Source organism: Larus michahellis, chromosome 3, assembly GCF_964199755.1.
Source record: "Larus michahellis chromosome 3, bLarMic1.1, whole genome shotgun sequence".
In the NCBI taxonomy this organism is placed as follows: Eukaryota; Metazoa; Chordata; class Aves; order Charadriiformes; family Laridae; genus Larus; species Larus michahellis.
In genome coordinates, this window is record NC_133898.1 from 43,370,601 (window position 1) to 43,390,728 (window position 20,128).

Genomic DNA, 20,128 nt, shown 5'->3' on the forward strand with positions numbered 1-20,128 from the left:
GGTAAGAGCTAGAGGAAGACTCTAGAACACTTCCACGGCAAATTCAGAAGTGGAAGGGAATGGCTTTTATCTCAACAGTTGCATGGGCTATGCGTAATGGCGCTGCCAGCAATACTCTTGACTTCAGTGACACGCGTGTTCTGTTGAACAGAGAGGTTACTTTCCTGTGTTAAAACGTTGATATCTACCTCTGCTTAGTACCACTGGTTGGTATCATCATTTTTCGGGAGTCTACTTTATTCATTGGCTAATGTGTATAATTTCTGACTACTGAAAAAGGCCATGCGATTAGGACAGGATCAGTCACCTCCAGTTCAGCAAAGCAGGGTGTTCACAGAACAATTGTTTTGGAAGCAGAAGAAAGCGTGTTTTTTAAAAAACAATCATCTCCGTCCTTGACTGGTAATAGAGGGTCATAACTGTATTGGCCTAAGTCCCCTTCTCACAAGTACGTGGTGTGATTTCGTAAGATGGTTGGAGTTACATGGAGTTGGCACGCCTCGCACTCTCCTGGCTGTCGGATAGAAGTCACTTGCTAACGTCAGCTCTCTTTCCTGGACTAGCTGCCTAGCACATAGGCGGCATGCCTTGGATTAGCTGATAATAGGTTTTTCTTTGGAAATTGTACTGAAAACTGAATAAAGACCTGACCAAGCTTCGGCGATGGCACTGTGACCAAGAGGCTGCAAGGTGAGTTAAGGTGGAAGCTGCAGGGTAGGAGGTATTGACTTCAAAGTTCATCTTCCTTGGCTTACTTCTCAAGTAACTTACATACAGGCTCGTGTGTTCCTTCGAAGCACAGAGCCTCTAGTGCCCTTTTTCTGCTTTGTGCCATCGGGAGATTAAAGGGCAGGGCTGCAGTCAGCAGAAGACTGGAGGAAAGCCGTTACACGGGGAGGCTGGAATTAGTGTTTAACTCTGTCCAAATCCTTGCTACCTTTTGTTCCAGAGGAAAATGGGACTCGGACTGCTTGATGGTTGATGGAATGGTTTCCCAGTTAGGAGACCAAGTGGAGAAGCTGTGGCGGAGAGATGCAGGAGGAACTGGGAAATACCCGCCTGCCAGTTTGCATGTGAGTGTCCTGTTCACTGAGAACAACAACAAACGGCCGCCCTCCCCGCCAAACCCCACCCAAAAGCCAATGATTTAGGGAAGACAGGCGTTTTTTCAGAACTGTTAATTTTTCATTTCAGGCACTGCTGGATCTCTATTTGCTAGAAAACATTGAAGAAAACTGCAAACACGCAATTGTATCCTTTCTAGTTATTTTTATTACACCTCCAGGGGATGCACATAAATGTTCTTCAGTGTTGGTCGCCGACCTGTTTCATGACATTTTTTCATTTATGCTTCAAAGACGATGCAAGTGAAAACATTTAGTTTAGCGTTAAGTTGTAGACAGAAGCGCTGTTTTATTTCTTTGTACTGTGGATTTTTGATGACTTTTTTCTTAAACGTTTTGTTGCAAAAGTCTTCTCCAATAGGGAGAAAACAGTTTTAGTAATAAGGGTTGAAGATATAAAATGTCCTTAGTTTTTCTCCAAATTTAAACACCGTTTAAAATTGTCTAAAACACCCATGATGGGTTATAAAACAATTTCTGTTTCAGAGCAAAAGGATTTCTAAGAGTGGTTTACCAGTACCGGATTTTTGCTGAAATCACGGGTTTTCCAGCGCAGCTCACGGTGCTTGCTTTGGTTCCGTTGAAAGTGCAGGCACACGGAATAAGCAACAGGGAGAAGAGAAAAGTCATGGGGCAGAAACTTAATGTTTAAGCTGCTGAAATACACAGCCTTGCTTTTGCTGTTTGTTGCCTAACCCGCGAGGGGAGCCTAGAGAGCAAGGGGCTTAGAAACGCTTATAGCCCGGAGCTGTCTTGTTAGATGATGTCCCTAAAAACGGACGTCAGAAAGAGAAAATGACGCTACCAATGAGTGACCCGCATACTGGTTTAAATCCAGTTTTAATCATTCGGAGCTGAGCAGTACTGTAAGGATGCCACAATTTACACTGTTTTATAGACGCTGGACATGAGGGAAAAACCCAACTGTGGAATTTATTTGCTGTAATAATTGAGCGTTGGATGCTCCAATGTTTTGAATGTATTTTCTGCTTCTTACCACTTTTATATTCTTACTTCATTATGTTTTTCTAAAGGTAATGTGATAAAGTTTTGGTCTTACAAACTGATTAGCCTTAATGAGATACCTGATGTCAGACAATTTACTTGCTGCTGGATATCAAGCGTTCCTTTCCGAGCGAGACAGAAACTTCAATCGACTCCTTCGCAACTGCCTTTGGCATGCCTTGGGGACTTGTTAAGCTTGTTGAAGGTTTTTGGCTTCTAGATCACAATGATTACGAAGTAAGTATGGTAGAGTTGAGTCAGACATACATGGCAGTACAAAGCTATAATCTAGAAAATGATTTTAAAACCCGATCTCTAACTTGTACAGAATTCACTGGCCCTGCTCTTTCATCCCGCTACAATCAAAACCGCGTCATGGCAGCACAAGAGAATTATTCAGTCCCTCCTGTGCCAAGGGGAGCATGGGCAAGCCCTCAGATACATCCAGCTGATGAGGCCACCCACGGCAAGCAGCGGGGAAGTGCAGCTTCTCCTCACTGTGTTGCTCTCCAATAGGTAAAGAAATATACCCCACCATTTTGTCACGCAAATCTTGTGAAAATGGAGAACAAAGAATAGAAATCATCATCCCCTAAGTTTCCTTTAAACTTTGAGTACAAGACTCTTGGGGCATCTCTTTGGTTATGCTATTAACATCCCTTTACGTCTGAAAAATTAATTACAGGTGCATGGTGGAGGCTTGGGGTCTGTTGCACCAACATGCCGCTCAGGCAAACTTAGAAGACCTCTTAAAACACATGTACGAAATGTGCCGGGAGATGGGCCTGATGGAAGACTTGCTGAAGCTGCCTTTCACAGACACCGAACAAGTAAGTGGGAGCAAGGAAAAATGTTCATCGTCTCTTTGAAAAGAGAAAAGGCAGAGCCATAACAGATTTTTGGAATGATTTTTTTTTTCTCATAGGAGTGTTTGGAGAAGTTTTTAAGGACCAGTGCTGGTGTTCAGAATCGAGAATTCCTTTTAGTCTACCATCTGCAGCGTGCCAACTACATTGCAGCCCTAGAGCTGAATCAATCCATGAACGTAAATCTTATGGTAAGCGTGAAAGTTCTGTTCTGTCAAGCGTGCAAGTTTCTGCTGGGTGTTACTAACGTATGTTATGCGTGGCTTAGATTACTGGAAGTTGTGTGTCACTCCTTCCTGTGGGATGACGAGTAGGTTGTATGTCATCGCTTGTGTCTTGCACGCAACTGTATTTTTCTAGCTGAGAGCAGGCTAGATGCCAATCCACAGGTTAAATTTCTGTGGGTTTTCTTTGTTTTTTTAATTTCTGCGAGTTACAGTGTGCTCTCCAATTCCACAACTTTCATTTCACGGCTTTTATGACAAAAATTCTTGTCTAACCTCTATTTCTCAAAATAGCCAGATTACATTTTGTGTTACATGAACTTGTGTTCTGGATTTGTGACACGTTTGCTGTTTTCTGGAATCATAGTTTTCCAGTGACTCAAACTTCTAAGGTGGTTTGGAAGTCGTAGGTCCTGCATTTGAAAACTGTCATGCGGCCAGGTGGTGTGCGTAGGTCGCTTTTTCTTGCTTGTTTTAATCTTCACATCATGTTGTCCAGGGTAATTTCCAGTTGTCCCGTATATTCAGGGCAGTGGCGTTTCAGGAAGAACAAGGGAAAGCCTGCTATGTAGTAAGTCGTTTGCAAATTGCAGGTGATATCAGAAAATTGCAGGTGATAACAGGTGTATCAGAAGAAGGTTCTGCAGAGTGCCAGCATTGTTTTAACTTCAAGTTGTAGGCTCTGTTGCTATTCCAGTCGTCCTTCCACTTTGCTAAAAGTACCAGGTGAAATCGGTGTGTGCGGATGGGTAGAACTTGCCGCTGTTCTGTGCAGTGGAGGTGTTTTCCCACACCCGTAGAGGAAATCTGCTCACTAATGCGAAATAGCACGGAGAGGTCTGTGCAAGGAACTTCTTGTAATTAGTTAAGCTTTTGCTTTCCGCTTTTCCTTCATCAGAACGACGGCGATCATCGCTTGACCGACAGAGCAGTTGCCAGAAATTCTCTATTAGCCCAATATGGCAAGATCCTTCCACGAATTGAAAGGCAGCTGGCCGTAGAGAGAGCCAAGCTTTACCATTTGCCTGCACTGGCCTCAAGAGAAGGTAACTTTTAGCGGGGGGAAATAGAGGGGAGAATTCCCTGTCACTTGGATGACACCAGGCTGAAATTTTTCCCCTCTTGCTTTCCAGTCTCAAGACCAAAGCCATTAACTCCAGTAAGAAAACAAGCTAAAGCAGGAAATGTGCGTCGAAGACCAAATTTTCTGGCGAAAATATTGTCCAGAATTAAAGAATCCTGGGCAGGAATGAAGGAGAAAACCGGTTTCTCACAAGGTGGATTTTAAAGATGCTGTCGTTTTTATAGCTGCTAAACGTGCTGTTTCTTCAGCAGGATGTTTCTAAAATTGAGGATGTTTCTAAAATGGGACCTGTTGAGATCCAAACAGGAGAGCAAGCAGTTGGGTTTCAACAGCACCCGCCAGTCCCTCACTAGAGACAGGAACAAGAAGAGACCTTAGATGCATTCACTTATTCAGCTCGTCTCGGCTTTGGGATTTAGGACAACACTGTAGAGAAGACGGGGCTGGACTTGGGAATACGCAAATCCCTCATGGGAGTCAATGGAAAATTTGGGATGGGAAGAAGGCAGCAGGTCACAAAGCTTCCGCAGTCATTCCCGTAGCAGTGCAGTGAAGGTGTTTCTGCTTTCGTTATAACTGGTGGGTACTGATGTAGATGTAAGCGCCTGGTTTTGGCTTGTGGGCCCTCACTGAATTTAGGACAAACTGCTTACTGCTTTCTTGTTCGTAGATTTGTAAGCATAAAAGGAAAGTTTACGCAGACTAGTATTTCTTGACTTTAGTTTTGAAGCATGGCGTGTTGCTAATAATATATCGCTTTCGCAAGTTTTGACGAGGCGGGAGGCAAGAAAATAAGCTGATTCTATGGAGACTGCTGTTGAGGGGCTGCTTCCTTCTGCCGTTGTTGGCTAGCACTGCAACTTAGAGGGCTGGGCAAAGGTCTTTACACGTGGATTCAATTATCCCGACCATCCGAGTCCCTGGAAATAAGTAACGGTTACTGCTTTTGTTCTCCCCATAAAACCCCGAGTATCTTCACGTGGATCTAGAAGGAACGAATACTTGCTCAGCACAGGGAACGGGAAAAGACGAGGTGGAGCTATTTAGAATATACTGTGTTGTCTCAGGCAGTCCAAGCGGTTCCTTGAAGTGCAGGGTTGAGCTGTCGGATGTGAGGGCTGGCCAGTTTGACAAAGTGTTGCCGACTGGAACTTTCAGCTTTTCTCTCATCGTTGCCTTTTACCCTGTTAGATGCAGAGTGGGTCGCCCTGTGGGCATTTGTCGTCAGTGCAGGAAGTACTGCAATGGGATGATTTCTGCCAGTTGTGGCTACAGCTCGCATTGTAAAACTGCTCACTTTGTCCAGGAGTGGTGGCAAATCGTAGTCAGGAACAGAAACACCAGAAACGGGGCACGCGATGGCCTACACTGAACACTCTCTTCTCTGTCCCTTAGACACAGAGGCTGTCATCGGTAGCAGAGAGTACACTGTATGTTTCTGACTTTACACCCAGCAGTGATCTGAAAGGAAAAGCGGCATTTCACTGTCCTCAGTTTCAGCTGTGTGAGTGTGAAGTCAGTCTGTTTGGTAACGACTATTGCATTAACAGGCTTTTTTTTAACTGTAGGTGGTGGAAGATAGTGCGCTTAAGTCACCAACCTCAGAAGCAGCACCGGCAACACCAGGATAAAGTGAAGGACATCCATCGGGCGATCGTCCATACAGCTAGGATTCTCCAGAGTCATAGTTAGCATGTTGTTTGACTGTCAATAAACATTGTTGAATGTGATGCAGCTGAAGGAGACGGAGAGCTTTTTACACCTCAGAGTAATTTTCAGAGACAAGCGTTGTAATAAGGAATGCCCCCCAGCCCTCCTCCTCTCGCTTAGCTTTTGTAGCTGAGCAGACGGCAGAGGGTATGGAACATCCCTTTGGTCAGTTTGGGTCAGCTGTCCTGGCTACGTGCCCTCCCAGGATCTTGTCTTTTTTCCTCCTGAGTCCTTTCTCAGACCCAGCCTTCGCACCGCACCCCTAGCAGCTCCCTCTGCATCTCCGGGATGATCAGTTCGCCCTCCTCTACGAGCAAAGGAACCCAGAATATCTTCCAGGAAGGAGAACTCGAACCCCACGTGGATTGATGGAGTAAGGTGGGCTGTAGTTAGTGATTTTTCCAGTTAAAGGCTTTACAGACCGTGATTACACTTGCAGTTTTATAGGGTTTGCTCAAACTGCTTACGTTGAGAACTGGAACTGCAAATCAGAATGGCAGACTTGCATTTGGTCTTAAACGGCTATGTTAGGCCTTCTGTAACGTCACCTGCCTGCCTGCAGGAACACTCGGAATTAGGAGAATTTGAGATTTGAGGTTTGTGCGGTGACGTCATCCTGGGAGCTTCGTCCAGTTTTGTATGGACTGTATCTATTTCATTATTTCCCTTTTGATTTTATTATTAGGATTTCATGAAAGCAGTTTAGTTTCTCCTAAGCTCGTAAATCTCTCTCTACCTCTCCTCCTCCTCTCCGTGTACGAGAGGTTGGGGGGGAGCATCTGTCGCCGGCCATTGGCCAATTCGGCCAAAACCACGACAGATTTATTGGCGCCCGACGTGGGGCACGAACGCAGCTCTGATAGATTGCCTGAATAGTTTGAATTCCAGCTTGTTCAGGGAGAACAGAGAGTTCACAGCATGTCGGTCTTACGTGAAATCTGGTATCGTGCCTTTAGAGAGCTTTGTATGAAGTTAATGGATGCAGTGGGGTTTAACCGGTCAAATATATTGCATGGCCTGTTTCCCGTTTGTGTTTGGACGCGGTGGTCTAAGCGTGCCACGTTGGCGTGGGTTTGCCTTCAGAGGTATAAAATAATTGCTTGGATAACGGTTCTGCCTGCCTATCTTGGGCATCTCGTGATGGAGGCTTTTCCTAATTACACTTTCGGGATGGATTCTTTTCCTAATTACGCTCTTGGTCGTACCTGGGGAAAGTTGACTTTGCCCTTCGGTGATGATGCCAAAGCGACAGTAACAGAATCGGGATGAGAAACCTTCGGGCCGTTTCGAGAGTGAAGGTTACTTTCATTCGTACGTGATCCTGTTGTCGGTTTTCCCGAGTGTGTTGCAGGGCTGGTTTATTGTTAAATATCGGTGCAGGAGTGAGTATGATGTGACATGTGATGTTGCTACTCAGACCCCGGGGCCAAAGCCAAAGACAGCAGAAACTCGGGCAGCCCTGCCACCGAAAGCTGCAGTAGGAATTCAGACAACCCCCCCACGGAAAGCTACAGCAGAAACTCAAACAACTCAGGTGACTGCCCAAGCCGCAACACAGGCACAAACAACGCCACCGGCCCCGACACCAGCCCGAGCGGCATCGGCTGCCCCCCACCGGCCCCGGCATCGGCCAGGCCCACGGCGGCTGCGCCGCCCAGAGGCCCCGGCGAAAGCCACGCCTCCGCCCATACAGGCCAAAGCCACGGCCCGGCCGTAGGGACACCGCCGCCAGCGGCATGGGCTGCCCCCACACGGGCCCCGGCAAACGCCACGGCTCCGGCCCGGAGGCGGTGGAGAAAATGACTAAGACAATAGCTGAGCAAAATGAGAAAAGTGCTAAACTTCTTCATGAAATGCTTGAAAAAGTGTCTGAGAAGGGGAAAGAATCCCACTCTTCCCCTGAACAGAGCCAGGTTGCAGTCATTAAGAAACAACGGTAGCGATTCAGCTTTTGGCCACCTCACTTGCTCTTCCTCACTTGGCGGTACAGTTCTGCTCTGACTTTGCGAGCCTGTCCAGCTTGCTGGTCTCCTGGGCACCGTTTTCCCCACTTCACGGTTCAGTTTTCTATTGGAACCAGAAGAGGGAGGGGCTAGGAAAGGCCAAGTGGGTGCTACTCTTTGCAACGATGGCGTGCTCTCCTGTCATTCCACCTTACGAAACCACGCTCTTACGGTCTTTAGTTCCCCATAGAAGGCAGGAGTGGGTGAGACAACGAGTAAAGAGAACGTCTTGTTTCTGGCCGTGTTTTCCGGTTCCTTCTGGAAAACCGTCTGGGGAGAGTTGCCTCTTAAAATCAGGGCGTGGGGGCGCTCAAAAAGCTCATGCGAATACTGAGTGAGAATGCTTGGGACAGTCTGGTAAGGAACGAAAGCAAAAGGAAGCTTGTTTCTGTATGTTTTCTGCCTTGACCCTATCTTCAAAGAAGCCCATAAATAATTCTTTGGCATCGATTTTGTAATTCCAACATTGCAAAAAGTTTTCCTCTACTGAATACTGTTGGTAATCAAAAAATCAATTTGATACTTCTCTTTCTTTTCAGGACCACAAGAAAAGGAGGCTCTTGGTCACCTCCACCAGTGGAAATAAAATTCGTCTCTCCTTTTGGAAGTGCACTGGATAAAGCCTGGATCGTATTGCAAGAATATGCCCAGTGTGCGAATATGTCTGAGGATAACCGAGCAGTTTAATCCCCCATCAGAACTTCCCCTCGTGGAACGCTACTCTCAGGCTTGTTATTTCAATAAAATTGTTTGCTGCAATTTCATCAGTTCCCATGTAACCACTCGTAAATAGCTTTGTTGTTGATTTCTGGTGGGGAAAACAAGCTACGGGCAGAAACCAATCCATAGGGTCTCACGAGTCGTTTACTTCTTATCCGTAGTCTTCCTGGTACAGAACAGGTTTCTTTTTGGCGTTGGTGAACTTAATACTGCGAAGCTTAAAGCTTGATGCCGGTGTCTGCCAAGTAGCGAAGGGTTGTTACAAATCTGCTGAGCCGGGGCGGGCTTCGTCCTTGCTGGCGGCAGGAGCCCGGCCTGGTGCACCCCAGACCTGGGGGTGTCTCTGTCCCAGACCCTTGGATGCGGCTGCTGCTTTCCCGTTTGCAGGTCAGGCCAGTAGCAAGGCTGAGGGTGCACCACACACATGCACGACAGCAACGCGGCTGGCTACGCAGGCTGCCAGAGACGGGGCCGTGCCTTTACCACCTGCCATCTTGCACTGGGGCAGCTCACAGAAAGCCGCCTCTCTGGCTTGTTGCAGTTGAAGCTCACGAGTGACACCAGAGGCATGCTGTCACTCTGCAGGTTCCCCCACGCAGCCACATTTGCAGAGCCCCAGAGGATCAGCAGAGCCTTGAGCCCAGCTGTCGTCTGTGCCCCAATTCTGGGCTCCGTCTCTGACCTCTGGCTGAGACACCGCAACTTTCCAGAGATGGCTTTTCCTCCTGCTCACTGGCTAGCCCACCCTGAGGTCTGCTAGCGGTTTCCTCGTGCACATTTGGCTAGGGGAAAATACAACAAAAATACAATAAAATGGTGTATTGAAACGTATGTTACGATGGAGTTTAGAAAGTCTTCTCTGATAAGAGAAAACAGTTTTAGTAGGAAATGTTGAAAATATCCCTTAGTTTCTCTCAAAGTTTAAACACCTTTTTAAATTTTTTAAAACCCTCCTATCTGTAGCAAATGGCTTCTTACTAGAATGATGTGGTGAAATATCCTGTTTCAGAGCAAAAGGATTTCTAAGAGTGGTTTACCAGTACCGGCTTTTTGCTGAAATCACGGGTTTTCCAGCGCAGCTCACGGTGCTTGCTTTGGTTCCGTTGGAAGTGCAGGCACACGGAATAAGCAACAGGGAGAAGAGAAAAGTCATGGGGCAGAAACTTAATGTTTAAGCTGCTGAAATACAGAGCCTAGCTTTTGCTGTTTGTTGCCTGTCTGTTTTACCTTCCAATTACTTCTTGTCTTTACAGAACACTTTCAACATGCTGGAAATCTATAATGACCAGGTAATGAGGTTGCTTTGCTTCCGTATTAACATATCTTAGTTTTCTGTGTACATTGATTTCTTTTTTGCTCATTGTAATTTGAAAATCATCCTTTATGCTCTCTTAACGTGACCCTTCTGGGCATGTTGGCTGAAGTGTGTGGGTGCTGCCTGGACCTAAGAGCATCGTTTTGCTGCTTGAGCCACCCGGCTGCTCTGCCGTAACACTGGCCAAGCTGTTTCATCTCTTGTAGTACATTCCTTCTTTCTCTTTTCTGGGTTGTCCTCCTTTTTTGAAGAAAAAAGGGGGTTAAGAAGGAAGATCCGAGGGCTGGAGCACCTCTCCTATGAAGACAGGCTGAGAGAGTTGGGGTTCTTCAGCCTGCAGAAGAGAAGGCTCTGGGGAGATCTTATAGCAGCCTTCCAGTACCTAAAGGGGGCCTACAGGAATGATGGGGAGGGACTCTTTATCAGGGAGTGTAGCGATAGGATGAGGGGTAACGGTTTACAGCTGAAGGAGGGTAGATTTAGATTAGATATCAGGCAGAAATTCTTTACTGTGAGGGTGGTGAGGCACTGGAACAGGTTGCCCAGGGAAGCTGTGGATGCCCCTTCCCTGGAAGTGTTCAAGGCCAGGCTGGATGGGGCTTTGAGCAGCCTGGCCTAGTGGGAGGTGTCCCTGCCCAGGGCAGGGGGGTTGGAACTACATGATCTTTAAGGTCCCTTCCAACCCAAACCATTCTATGATTCTAAAAGATTCGTACCACTATTAATGCATCACTCAAATGGAGACCATTTCTGTTTTCAGAACAGAAACGTGGCTGACACAAAATCGATCTCTCGCTTTCTACGTTAGAGATTGAAACCCCGCTTCTTTTGCAAGAGTTCTCTGCATATTTGGAAAAATTTAACTAAATAGAGATAAATGCAGCTATAAAACTATAAGCACCTGTTTTATATAAACGCCGTGTTCTTTACATAAAGCGAGGCAGTATTATAAAACAAGTAGTTTTGTTTCCTGTAATCTGCGATTACTGTTGGTCCTGTGCACCAGATGTTGCATTCCTAAATAAGATGAAACCCCCACAGGGTCCTCTTTGTCTCGGGTGAATTAACTGTATACTCCAGCACCTTTGAAGAGGTATTTTTTCTTAAAGCAAGTACTATCAAATGAAAGATGGAAGAATACAAATAGAAAACGTGCACATGTGAAAATGTTGACTGTAAATGCTGACAGTCTTCAAACAGCTTACCTGAGTTTCTTCAAATGCTAACTTTCTTACTGTTTTGAACAAATTTAAGGACAGATTCTTCAACTGTTACTTGTACCAATACCATCGACGTGGTTTTGAGGGGTTTTTTTACGTTGGCGCTAGCGTAAGGCAGAGTTACCAGGATTTGAGCACCTTCAGTATTCACTTTGACAAAAACCACCTCTGTCTTCTCATCTGTCTGTCTCTCTTTCTCCTAAATTGCTAACCTGCTAAAAAGAGTTAGTTTATAGCCAGATTGCTAAGACACTAGGATTCTTCTTTTACGTTTAAGGACTTTATGGTCATCTTTTCCATGTTAATCCCTATCTCATTTTTGGTAGGGTTTAAAACTAATTTTAAAAACCTCCTTCAAAATGCAATGGCAGGTAATACGTTGATACGCTCACAGACTGCAGCCGAGACTCCAGCAGACCTCTGTTACGAAGGAACTCTGTCAACCTGACGATACGCTGAAAGGCACACTTTCATAGTTTTTCCCGCTCTGGTCTCGGTGCCAATTGCGGTCAGGTGCTGGGCAAAATGAGAAGAGATACCAGCTCAAAGTGACTGACAGCTGAGGAGGAAGGAAAGGGTGAATGTGCCAATAAGGGAGGGCAGCATATTAAGAGCTTATTCTGTATTCTTATTAACGCACGGCGTATATTTTGACAGCTAAGTTATGTGACGGAGGTAGCTCTTTTTCCTGAGAATTCTGGGTCTCTCTCGTGTGCGTGACTTAATTCAGCTTCTTTCCTTCCCTTTCTCTGCCGGCAATGCAGCACAGAGTTGAAACGTAGAGCGTACAGATGACCCCTGCTGCCAGGCGTTGGTTGTCTCTGCTTCCCGATGCCGGATCCCAGCGACAGTGCCACACAGAGCTATTCCTTCCTGCCCAGGAGCAGTTTGCTTCCCGGCCACTTCCCCAGTCCCCCGTCTCCTTCTGCAAGAGGAGGTTCCCTCTCTCCTCCTGGCCTTTCTGGGGCTCAGAACTGAAAACGGCCCTCTTTGCAGTCCTTCCAGACAGGCTTTCGCTGGGACTCCAGCACTAATTATTCCTTCTTATTCCAGCTCCCCTGAAAAGAGCTCAGGCACTTAGATGTCTGCTGTCCCAACGCGGTTCATGGCTCCGTGACCGCGTGGCTGCAGCTGCCTGGCTACGAGGAGATACCAGGAGCAGAAGATTTAACGTTTCCCGCACCAGTTCAGTCCTGCAAAGAGCTGAATTGCTTTCACGTGCCGATGAACGCAGACCCCTTGTTGTGTCTGAATTAGGACTCCATCTGACCCGGAGATGAGGCCCATGTGAACCAAGACCCCCAGAAGCCTTGTCTGGGGTGGGCGCTCCCTGACAGCGGCTGCTCTCCCCTTACTGCCTGCTGGCCAGCTGGTGCTCTGCTCTATTAAGGCATCTTAGCAGCACCGCTGCATTTCTGCCTGGCGATACAGGAGTAGTACTTAATAGCTGTGACTTGGGATTTTTTTTCAAAGGTGTTCTGTTTGGTTTTTTTCTCCACAGACACATTGTTTTTAAAAACTTGAGAAGAAAAGAAGACAGCTCTGCCTTTGAGAAATGGTCCCTGTCCTCATCTGCAGCACTGGCGTGGGCACATCCAGTTGCTCAGAGTCAGTTCCCTTATCAAGTGCTGATCAAGACAAAAGCCCAAACCCAGTGTAAGTAAGGCTATTGCAGGCAGGAGGGAGAAGAGTTTCTGCTGGCTGGGAATGAGTGGCGGATCCGGAGCACACAGGCCACGTGGGAGTCCCGTCCGGAGGAAGCCTGGAAGGAGTGGGAGCACCAGCACATTGCTGTGGCTCAGGCGAGTTTCCCAGTAACGGGCATTGCGGCCAGATCCATTAACCTCTGGTCTTCTGAGTCTGATGTTTTCCCCTTTTTGTCATCTTTAAGATTTGTTACTCACGCCCCTCTCTGCCCTTCCTTAATAAACCGTGACTCCAGGTCTGGAACTTCTGCCAATAGAAAGGAAGCGTGGCGTCAGTCTTTCAGATCTAATAATTGCTTCCTGATCATGTTTGATAAAATGATGGGGGTTTGATAAAAATTAGGGACTTAATTCTGTCGGGAATGCTGAGCCCTGTGTGGGGTGTATGGCTAACCGGGGTCGTTCAGGTGCTCCCTCTGGATGGTTGTATCGGTCTTGGCTGGCAGCTGGCACAGGCGTTTGGGCACACAGTACCGTACGTACCCTGTTCTGCTGAGGACAGCTTCTTGTTCACCTGCTGCATCAACTGGTTTTCCTGCATTGATCTGCCTGGGGTTTGCTTTGTTAAGACAGTGAAATGAACATAATCAGGCTTCTGTTAACTTTGTGCCTTCTACCTAGGAAGCTGTCGGATACAGTTTTAGAGAACTAATGGTGACAAGGCTTTGCTGGTGTGGTATTGCTTGACTTGTGTGGTGGAGAGAAGCCTTAAATTGGCAGGAGAGAGTCACCAACAAGCCGGGCCTGTTGCACGTGTTGCAAATGCATTTGCAGTTGGGCTTGTCAGGTTGCTCTTTGTCAAAGTATGTTTCAGAATGAGATACGCAAAAGCCGCCTGGACACGGTCCTGGGCAGCCTGCTGTAGGTGACCCTGCCTGAGCAGGGGGGCTGGACCAGAGGACCTCCAGTGATTCTGGAAGGCCTTTCTCTTCATTGTGATGCTGGGATTCTGGAATTCGTGCTGGGATTCTGGAATTCGTGCTGGGAGAGGCGAGCGGTGTGGTGTGCTGGGAGTGCCTTGCTCACCACTGTCTCCCTGTGCTGGGAAGGCTGCGTGTATGTTCTGTCCTGAGACACTCAGCGCCTACGTCTGTCTGTGCAGGTGCACCGAGCAAGGTAAAAAAGAGCGTAAGGTCAGAAGTGCCTTTGGGAACCGCTGCGAGCTTCGCCACGGTAGACGGGGACTGCAACTCTTGAACGGAAGTATAGTCGTGTTAGGGAATAACCGCAGGAGGTAGCTGGGTAAAGTGGCTCCAGCGTCAAGTTCTGATCTGTGTTGGTTTTGTTTGTTTTTTCATGGAGAGGGATGTCACATCTGTGGTCTGCATCAGACACAGGGTCTTCGCTGTTGGGGGCTGTTGGGGTAGAGAGCTGAAATTCTTTCCTCGTCTCACCTTCTGCTGTAGCTTTGTGCTTGTGGAGCATCTGCACAAACTCGGCAAGACAATCTGTAGGCTGCACTTGAGTGAAATAAGGCCGATTGTAGGATTCTGGTACAGACCGTCTCTGTCACGCTGGTGGCTTTTTAGACTACAGCTTAGGGCTTGGATGAAATGTAGGGTTTTTGCCTAAACCGCCGGGAGCGGGGAGGCTTTCTGCCTAAGCGGGAAAGACCTGACCCGGTGGTACTCCCTAAATCACCTGCTCACTCACTCGCTAAATCCTCTTTCTGCAGGAGTAAAATCCGGCAAAGTGCAAATTCACTGAACCTGACGACTACGAGAGTGCAGAAAGTGACTTTTCCATCTGCTGCTCCTCCAGTGCTTGTGAGTTGCTTCCTGTTTCTCTGGGGAAAATGTCATGGAACCAGTCATTAACAACAATTCAAAAATTGGTATAACTTTTATAAACCCTTTTATAACCCTTCCCTGAAATCACTTTAGCTTCCACCTCTGGCGGAGTGAAAGAACGACGCCTGTCAGCTGCAGCCTTTCCCAGAGAGCTAGGGAGTCTCTCCGTGCAAGAGGGAGTTAAAAGTTGCCTTAAAAGATGCCTGACTGTGTCCTGGGTGGTGTCCTTTCTAAAAGTGAAGGGGTTTTTAGCCCTCCCTGCAAACTGAGTGTGCCGTTTCACCCGGGTATGAGCTAGCAGCCCGGGCTGACTGCCACAAAAAGGAGATGGACAAATTCCCTCTCCTTCTTCCCGATGCGTGGTCCTGCCTCCTTCCTTGTGCCACCTCTTATGCTTGCTGGTTGTCTCTGCAAGGCAGTTGAGCTCTCGAAGCTGGTGGAACACCACCTGCTTTTCTGGGTGAGTTTCCTGCCTGCTCAGGGAGTGAACTTGGCTCCTAAAGTGCTCTAAGGCACTGTTAAGGCAGTGCGAGGTGAGCCACAGGAGTACGGTAGTAGAACAAAGGAGCAGATGGAGAGATGGGAGGCGGCGGCAAGTCCTCTCTTTTGGTGGCAGGGAAGTCAGCATGTTTTGTGAAACCACCTCTTCAGCTGCGGCTGGCCATATTTTTAGCTTTTTCGTCAGTAAGCCCATTGCATTGTTGGCCCTTGAAACGGATTTTCAGGTACTACCGTCAGTCAAAACTGACGTCCCTGAACCCTGACTTGGCTGAATGTGATTCTGCTTGAACATGTAATTTCTCCATGTTTATTCTTCTTGGAGGTTTTTAATGCAAAAATCTATCCTCAGCGTGTGACTCGTGGTACGCTCCTTTCTTTGGAAATAGTTTGGAAGTCATAAGTACCTAAGGTGAAGACCAATGGTAATTTTGGCTGCTAGAAGACAACTGACAATAAGTAACAAAGGGTAAAGTACGAAATCAAGGGAAAGGACAAATGGAAAGTTGTACCTGTTACTGAGAAGCTTTTTAAAATCTGATTTTTCTCAGCTCCCATCTTCCTAACCTGTGTGAGTAGACTTGAACTCAGTGTATTGGGCTTTTTCCTGTTATTTCTCTGTTGATACGTCTGGGTCACTTTTTGTTGGTGATCTCACAGGCATCAGAAAAGCAAAGGATTCTCCTTTTGCTCTGCTGGGAGAGCAAAAAGTCTCCCGAGTGCCATTATTTGCAAGGAAAAGAGCTAGAGGTGATGTCTAGGGGATTTTTCACTGCATACTGATGAAACTTCTGTCACTCTCAAGAATAGTTCTGGCTGACGTGAGTCTAGTTGTGCAATTTTTTCCTGTATTTACAGCGAAGAATGCGAGACCTAACAGCTGAGGTAACGAGCAGTCTGCTGCAGTTTCCAGAGGTGACTCTTCAGGCACTTGGGGAAGATGAGGGAACCCTCGGCTCGGTGCTGTGCGGGAGGTTTTCTGGAGGTGAGCATTTTCCTTTAAATTTGGTCTCGGTATAAAGTTGTTCTTGCCTGGAGGCTACCTGAAGCCTCAGGTCATCGTATCAGCTGTGTCAGGTTGGTGCTGTTAAGAGGCATCCTGTTTAGAGAGAGAGAACAAAAAGGGTGCTTCAGCGATGACAAATGCTAATATTAAAACGTGAGTATAGTTAAACTTTGAAGTGGACTTTCCAGGTGATGTGACAGTAGAGCTGGGTGCCTATCTGGAGGTCTAGGCTTCTGTTAAGACCAGGTAGAATCTATCTACCTGAGTGTAAATGCAGGGATTGAGCTCATACTTCCTTTGGGCTGGCAGTAGTTCAGTGAAACAAAATGCCTTCGATTCTTCCTCTACGCTCTAAGACTTGTATTCCCATATGCGTTTAGATCATTTCTAGCAAAACCAAGGTGAATATGGTATAAAGGCTGTCGATCAGGACCTTGTCATCTTTATCCCAAACAACCCAGATTCTTCGGTGCGGGAATGACAAGTACAAATGCAAAATAACAAGGTGGTTAATTTTAGGAGGGATTGCTTGGGGATTTCAACGGGTGATTTTGAATCATTGACTAGAATGAGGTAGGTCGGTCTTCCTCTGCTAGGTACGTTTATTGAAGGAAAGGGGCAGGCACTGTGATTTTTTTTCAGCTGTTTTCAGTCTTCCGTTGGACATTTGCTTCAGTCCTCTTTCTTTTCTCTCACAGGGAGAAATGGCCTGGCGTGGTTGGCACGTGGTCCTCACCTTGAGGTGGTGAACTGTGTGACAGGAGAGCGGCTCTCTGCGTACCGTTTCAGTGGAGTCAATGAACAGCCTCCCACTGTTCGTGTGGTGAAGGAGTTTTCCTGGGAGAAGAGAACTGGACTGCTGGTTGGGTTGGAAGACGCAGAGGGAAGTGTTCTCTGTCTGTACGACCTTGGACTCTCAAGAGTGGTTAAAGCAGTTGTTCTTCCCGGGAGGGTAGGTACTTTTTAATTGGAGAAACGAAGCTTTGATGTTGTTAGGTGCTGCGTAGGCCTGTTTTAGGACAAGCTTTGGAGCGTCTCTTTGTAGGAGGTATTTTTTCTATCGTGCGTTAACATCCTGTCACTTGAGAGTATCCAGTCAAGATGGTGTTGCTGTAAAATCTTGGGCTTAATGCGCCATTATTGTTGGAGTTTGCTGAGAGTAAAACAAGTTTTCTGGTTTTATTGTAGAGCACAGAGTTACCTGATTCTCTCCTTCCACAAAAAGGCATTGAAAAGCACCTTTTTTTGGCCCTAATTGCTTGATTTCCATCAGAAATACCGTGTCTCTGCTCTAGCAGTCAGTGTTGTCCTGGGATGTGCTGCAACGTGTGCTGAAAGGTCTGTCTTCGCCTTGTGAGACAGTTGCGTGCAGACTGCTGGGCACGTGAAAGAGCAGTGCGCGCTTCCTCCTTTAGGTGGAGTCACCTTTTTATCTGAGAAGCTGCTGCTTTAGGCTGGCTTTTAACATTTTTCTCAACATTCGTGAAAGCGCTGGTGTGCATTTAAAGCTTCTTTTCCTTTATGTGGTTGTTACTTTTCTTCTAAATGCGGACTAGTGTGAATTTTACTAAGCTGGTCTCTCCCTTCAACGCTTTCTAAATACGTTTCACTCCCATGGAAATGGTGTGTCTCCCATGCAACTTGGCCGCTGCCTCGTCTGACTCTCGAGCCCTGATTTATCCTAACGCCCGTTTGTCAAAGAAGGCATAGACCGTATCGCGGTGCTGGTGGGCTGTGAGCGGTGGGAGACCTCGATGTAGTTGTGTTTGTCTGTCTTAAGCCCCTTGAATACGATAAAGTTTCTTGCGTATAACTGATTTTCTGTGTTTTCCTCCAGTTAATTACTGCGAAGTAGGAAATGGAAATTGCTAAGCTGTACTAATAGAATGCCCCATTTAAGTTGAAGTTAAGTCACTTACCCGCAGGAAATCTAGTAAATGGAAGGCAGTAACAGGTTTTTGTACGGGGCTTTTTTGTCTTTGTCTCTTTTCTTGATCTAATTGCAAACAATGCTTTGATGCTCCTGTATTTACTTTTTCTATTGAGCTTGTCAAAGAGCTCAAATAGTAACTTGTAGTTTTCCTGTAGGTAACCGCTATAGAACCCATAGCGAATCACGGAGGACCCAGCGTGAGCACTCAGCACCTCCATCAGAGTCTGCGATGGCTCTTTGGGGTGGCAGCAGTGGCTACAGATGCTGGCCATCTACTTCTGGTTGACCTTAGTTTGGATGATTGCTCCTGCACTCAGAATGATATCGAAGCATTGGGTAAGCCTGCAGTTTTTCCACATGAATTTAAACGCAAGAAAACTTCTGTCTTCTAACGAAACAGTATGCATCCCACTTTGAAGACCCTTGTGTCAGACATTTCTGACGACTGGTTACAGGTGGCAGTTTGACATCGTATAGTCCTGACCTGATTAAACCTGGGAGTGTCTGACTGCTCCTCGCAGTGTTGTAAATGCCCCCTCCCACCAAGATCCCTGTGCCACTATGATTCTTGCCAGAGAGGTGTAGGAATTTTGCCACGTGAGCCGGTGCGGCCGCCTGGTAGGAAGTTGTGTTGGAGGAGCCCTGTTTCCTGGGAATGCTCTTCTGCTTGTGTTAATTGACTTGGGGCAAATTTTGGGCTTGTTTTTTAAAATAAACCCCACTTACCAACACCCATGCATTTGGATGAATGAAATCTCGAATAGGTGTACTCAGATTGCATACACCGTTTTGGCTATTACAACAGCAGCTTCAGAAATTGGTGCCACTTCAAACACGAGGTGCCACTTCAAATTTCATCACGAGGCCCAAACTCCTGCTTTTCAGAGTCCAGGAAGAATTTGGTTACGTTATTAAGGTTACGCTTTTACCCAGCTTTCAAATGTGAGTGAGAATACTTGTCTGATCCGAGAGTTCTTATGTTCTTTGAAGACATACATAATGGAAATGGCAAAAAAAAGTGTTGCATAAATGGCTATTTTGCCTGGCACGGTAGCATTAGATGATAGGGGTTGTCACGTCAGTGCCTAAAATGCAGCCTAAGTGGCATAACGTATTCATTTATTGCTTGGTTTTGTGTGTGTAGACCTAGAAGTTGTCACTAAAAATCCTGCTGAAGTTGCACAAAGAAGAGAAACTGCGACCAGCGAAGGGAGGTGTCTCTGTTTTCAACTACAAAATGCTTCCGGAACAGCAGTATCAGCCCTGTGCTACATAAGCAGAAGCAACCAGCTCGTTGTGGGTTTCTCGGATGGCTACCTGTCGCTCTGGAATATGAAAACTTTGAAGAGAGAGTAAGTAGGCCTTTACACTTGGCCATGCCTGGAGGTGTGGGGCTCTCGATTTGTTGCTTAAGGAAGTATGTGGATGTAAAGAGAACTTTTTCAGGGACTGAAATGAGTATGAGTATAATCTTGGCACGTTCAGAAATCCTCTTCTGATGTAACTTTTCAGTCATACCTGGATGAAGTGGTCCGCCTTCTCCCCAGTGGACTAGGATTGTTTTCCTTATTGTGCCTGTGGATTGAGGAATTGTGGGAAGCATGCTTCCTGGGGTTTTCAGAACCGGTTACTGCAACTGGGGCATCCATTGAAAGGCTGAAGTATGTCAGTGATGTGATTTTGGTGCCGATATTCTCTAAAGTGTCCAGGGTGAAACTAGTGAGACATGAAAACTCAATAGCTGACCTGTGCCTGAAAAATGTATTCTTTCCTGCATGTCAGCTTTGGCCGAAAGAGCAATCTCACCTGAAATATTTGGCTAACTTCTGGTTGGGATTCCCTTCAGCAGATCTGCACTGACTCCCCAGAAGCTGTTGGATGCATAAATAGACAGTGGAGGAATAATTAGGTGGCAAGAGTAGAG

The 20,128-nt window shown here is 46.7% G+C and overlaps 1 pseudogene; it reads left to right on the plus strand.

Moving 5' to 3' along the window:
• Nucleotides 1–16,129: 16,129 nt before the first annotated feature.
• The window catches only part of LOC141740503 (protein ELYS-like), a 32,209-nt pseudogene continuing 28,210 nt past the window's right edge, over nucleotides 16,130–20,128 (plus strand).